General features: G+C 36.5%; 1 protein-coding gene across 1 annotated transcript in view; it reads right to left on the bottom strand.

The window, feature by feature from the left end:
* The window catches only part of LOC108748188, a 99,961-nt gene that overhangs the window by 45,092 nt on the left and 49,238 nt on the right, over window positions 1–5,631 (bottom strand). The gene's annotated exons all lie outside the window — the stretch shown is intronic.

Here is a 5,631-nt window from a genome sequence, read left to right as displayed (position 1 = left end):
TATCTGCACTGTTGAATTTATTATGTCAAATTATACCTAATTTCAGTTTTAATCATTTCTGTAAGTCGCTACTGTTCCCATTCAATGTGTCGTTAATTTAATTAAAACAATAAAGTTAAACGCTTTAACTCAACAAATGTGTTAAGGATACATTTAGTTATTACGTAGTTATTAAATGGACGTTTACTTTGGAAACTGAGCCATTCAACTATAGGAATGGATTTACGTTTTCACATATTATGGATTTTCACATATTTTACAAATTAAAAGTAATAAAATGTTGTTTGATTCAAGGGATCGTAGGTTTGTTCCTTTGGCATTTAATAATGTGAATTAAATCTTTGCAATTTCTTAAGACTACTTGATCGTAACGTCTGTGAAATCTCAGCCTTGAATTCTACGGCTCTTCGATCCAGAAATTCTTACTTTCTCAGAGCTACAGATTCTTGAATTACAATATGTTAGGTCTGCGGAACGTTTTTGCTTGGGTTCCTGACTACTCGTAGCACGTTAAGTGATTCTTAAATTCCACCATATTATCGTATCATATCGTAAAAACCTAACGCGAAATATATATACATGTATAAAACACTTGAATATTTTAACGCGTGTACAAAGAGTACTTTTAATACGTAGCAGCGTGCATCGACGATGCCGGCGAGACTCATCCGGTAAGTACTACACTGATTTTCAACGGTATCCGCAAAAAGGGGCGAATTATAGCGCGTCGGCGCGGTACATGAGAAAATTTGCATAGAGGCCGTGGAAAGAACGGCGAGGGGCGTCCTCGTCGTCGCCGTGTCGTCGGGATTAACCGCGTCCAAGACGCACGATAATCATCATAACGGGCACATCCTTCCAACGAGAGAATCCTTACCTGGCTTGCTCGCGATAGTCTCGCTGTACGTAGGTGCGCTACGCAATTCCACCGAACGTACTTCCTCTCCGTCCGAGGCGTCTGATCTTCTGTCATTACCAAGATATACACACGTATAGAGCCTACTTGTATTCAGATAGAAGTGTCAATAGAGCGCGACGAATATTTTAACTGTAGATAAGTGGAATGCCCGACATACTCGCGTCGATCGTAATGCCAGAGATTTTTCAAGATATTATAATATGTTGTTAAACATTATTTACGCGAGGAGACACGTAAATCGCTCTGACAGTGTAACACTGTAATTTGTAAAATTCTGCTTTTTTGTTAGTGCCAATCAGTACGATAGATTTTAATATTCATTTGCACGTATTCGAATATAGTGTCTTTAAGATGTATTAAAATTCTAAAAATTCTTCGGATCGCGTAAGAACCGTTGCGACGAATGATAGCATTGTTCCCAAGGCGCTGTGAAACTATCACAATAACAACGAAGGAATACGGTACCCCCAAATCGCGCGAGAATCGCTTCCCGAGGAAGCGAGAGCGAACATAACGGAAGTGCATGCCGGCGCTTCGGACTCGCTTCGTGGGCTGAAACATGCTTAGGATACGCTGCTTTAGATGTCTATTCTTGTATCGGATCGTTGGCAAGGTGAATAAGATTAATGGTAAAGTATGAAGATACTGACCGTTTAAGGCTATTAAATCTATCATAACTGTAAATCTATTTTCTGTGACTGTACTAGTATACATTTTTGGAACTTTAAGATGTATGTTTGATTGATACATATATTAGGATGCGTTCCATTTGAAGCTCACGACGCTCATTTGTTCGAGGTAATATTTTTCGCAATAAATAAATTTATCTACAGATTTTCAGCGTATTAAGATTTCTTTAATAGATGCCTATTGAGCATAAAAAAAAATTAATTGTAATATTAGTTTAGCTGCTTTTTAAGTCCAAGTTAATTCGGAGTTCACTTCAAATGACTACAAATATAATATATATGTATACACATGTGTGTGTATACATATATATTATATGTATACAAATTCGCATCGAATTATTTAAGCATTAAAGATCCAACTCCGACCGTTATGGGCCTTTATTTTCTATTTCCTATTGATTATTTATCCTTGTTTAACATTTGATAAACAACAAGAATGAAATGATGCCGTAAGCGTTATGGTATAAGTCAAGCAGAGCGCACCCTTATTCACTTCGAGTGAATAAAAGTATCATTTAAAGACCCTAGTTAAGCATCTTTACATCTACATCCTGCGCGATTGAAAAGGCCAGGCTAGGGCCAGGAAGGGGCATTGAATTTCCCGGCTCTGTATGATACTCCGTAGCATCGCGCGCCGTTGCGCTATTATGCGAGCGCACGCACGCGATTCTCAACGACGTTCGCGGAACGTTCGCCAAACGACGGCGCTTGAGGGCTCGAGAACGTGCATATCGATGCACAGCGCCATCGAAGAAGATGAGAAGAAGCCTCCCCTTCCCTTTCTCTCTTCCCTCGTTACATCAGCGAGGAATCAGTAAGTACAGGTACCGGCGTCTTCCGCGCGTTGGTATGCGCGAGAGAGGCGTACTCTCGGTGGCATCAGCATCGAGCATAAGGGAGTACCGATATATTCATATACACGTAATCGGATACCGAGGGCTCGTTCGTCCATGCCCAGAATGGTTCGTCTGCTCGGGCGTGAATGCGGAAACGGCCACGCCAGTTACACACGTCCGCGTTACTTCCATCGCTAGACGCGCTGCACGCTGAATTTCGCGCATAACGCGCGAAATTGAGGAATGAGCAGCAACGGAGAAAAAAATAACCACCCAAATCGTAAAGCCGTCTTACTTTTATGCAGGGGTAATTTGAAAATTTGCCAGGTTAACCCATAAATGATTGAGAAATACTTGTAATATTATTGGCGCATGGCAAAACGACCAGCTATTTTATATTTTATATAATTTCTAGATATAATTATTGTAAAAATCAAGTCTAATGCACAATTGAAAGGCATAGGCGATAAGAACAGAGACTAACAGATTTCAACGTATAAGAAATCCTTGTATTCTGATAGTTTGAAATTTGTTATTCTCTCTTCCGATTGTCTGTGCCTTTCATTTGTGTCTCAAGTTTAATTTAGCTTAACGAATATATAGATGTCTGTGAAATGGATAACATTAAACAGTTTGACTAGTTTTTTTTTTTGTCAAAAAAGCTTGACACTAATACAAATTTTTAAGGAGATGAAAAATATGTTGGGTAATAGTGCATTATCATATACGACTGTAAAGGAAACGGAGAGCTACAGTAAACAGCTGTCTTGAGGAATTTCAAGAAATGGATTTATAACGTAATGGTATAAGAGCACTGGAATCGCTGGATAAAGTGCAATAAAGTTGAAAAAGATTGTATTGAAAAAGAGAAGTAATCTAAAACCTAAAATTGTATGCTTCCATCGTTGGATTTTCCATTCGCAAAATTTTCAAACTGCTCTCGTATTTCAAAATAAAAATAGATTTTTTTTTTTAGTTAAATTTCTTGTATTTATTTTTCCTCGACATGAAGAAAAAAGAGGGAAGATAAACGGTACAAGAAATTCGGCTAAAAGGGACAAGTCTTACGATAGCCTCTTATTAGACACTATGTATATCTGCGTCCAATAGAGTGGCGATAAAATTTTCAATTAGAAAAAAATTCTCGGCGAAGAATTAACGCCGTGAATATCTACGCGATGCGTTGTGTACCGTTATCTCGAGAGGTGAGACGCACAATACGTAGGCGAAGAAAAATTAAAATAAAGGAAGAGCTCTTGGAAGAGCGCATCTTTTATTCTTAATCTCTCACACAGAGAGAAATAGTTGAGTAATTTTTACCTTAGACTATAAAAGACTAGAAAAATATTCTGGTTATTTTATCGAATTCATGACAAACTTTACTTGCCTAAAGGTAAAGATGTGAGAAGTGTAAAGTAAAAAATACGTTTTTTATAATTATAAATCCATTCAAGTAATTATTATCTTACAGTAAAGTAAATCACACTTATTCTCAAGCTGTAAGAACGAACGACTCCCGAAATTTACTTAACAAACTACATATATAGCTTTGTATGACAATCTCTCATTTATCAGAAAAATATAATAAATTTTATGTAAACGCCTGTCGCTATGCATGTGTCTATCCAATTCCATAAAATTATTTTACTAGAAACCTAGCGTATATTACTTAATATTTTTCTCTGTTAAATTGTGTCATTTTAACACTGAGAAATGTTAAATTTTAATTGAACACAAAATATTCAAATAACACAATTACAATACATTATGTTAAATTACTACTCGAATATGTTAAAAATTCAACATAAAAATTTTAGGATTCGTTTTAACATAATTGTTAATATATAATGTATAATAAATATGTATAATAAAAATTTATAATAAATTAACATAAATACATAATATTTTTTACCGTGTACGTTGTATTAAAATAAGTAAAAAGTAAATGAGAAACACCGAGTTGTCACGATGAAACGAGAGCACGGAAAATCCAATTAGGACCGGCGACTCGAAATGAAACTACTTCGAGTCCGTTGCGACGACGACGTTCATTTAGCATTCGTTACCACCGTCGTCGTGTCGCAGCAAATATGGTAATAATCGACAATTCGAGATGCACGCCCGTGCGGCATCACACCGCGTCCCCGTTATGATCATAAAATCCGATACATATAATTATAGTTTTGCAGTGGCGATCTTTTTCGTGCTTCCTTAACTCTCTTTCTTTACTCCCGTAACCCTCACGCTCCGGCCACGATTAGCGGAGTCGCGTGAACGTAATAATAGTCATTATGGCAGTTGTAACTCCATCGTCGGGAGAGCCGAATGGACGTGGTCATTGCATGTATTTCTCGATTTAATCCCCCTTGGTGCAGCCACTGTGACGTAAATAAACGACTCGCTGCAGTCGAAGTATCTACTTTAAACAGATCGTCATTCGTACAAGAACGGATGCATGTATACAATATATCACAGAAAAATTCTTACTGTCACAAATTCTATTGCACGATAAAGACTCGATATTTTTCATTAAATTTGAAATATCACATATATGAAAATTTATTTTCATCCTCAGCACATAATTAGCCCTCCTTTATATAGGTTCAAATTTATCTACCAAAATTCACAATCAAAATATCAATGATGCTTTTAAAAATTCCATTGCTTGCGAAAAGTTAATAAAAGTAATTTTAATCTTCCACTGAAAAAAATATTTTGATTAAACCAATATCGCATCGATGCACGTTGAGGAATTATAAGAATTATACCAGAAATTCTGTTTGATTTTCCTAAAATATGCCATTCTTATTAACATACTTCGTCGGTTTAATTTTTTTCATAAAACATTTTTTTCAATGACCTAATATTAATACAAAATGAAATAAATATAAAATATATATATTGCTTTTTTAAGTCACAGTAAGTGTAATAAAAAGCGAATAAATGTATCTTGCTCGAATACTGATCGTTTGGTTTCGAGAACCCTCAAATATAACAGTACATCGATCCGATCTCAAGTTTTCAACCGAACGTTTCCGCTACATTTCAGCAATTGCCGGCTCAGCGCTACGTTTCCTTTTCCGTTCAACGTGACAGGTGCGTGTCGAATTGATCAATGATATTCTTGGCGGTCCAAAACGGTGTTTACGAAAGGACACTTACGTCGTTATGTAATAACGCCGGACAC

Source organism: Trachymyrmex septentrionalis, unplaced genomic scaffold (genome assembly GCF_001594115.1).
Source record: "Trachymyrmex septentrionalis isolate Tsep2-gDNA-1 unplaced genomic scaffold, Tsep1.0 scaffold213, whole genome shotgun sequence".
Lineage (NCBI taxonomy): Eukaryota > Metazoa > Arthropoda > Insecta > Hymenoptera > Formicidae > Trachymyrmex > Trachymyrmex septentrionalis.
This window is presented reverse-complemented; position numbering and strand designations above follow the sequence as displayed.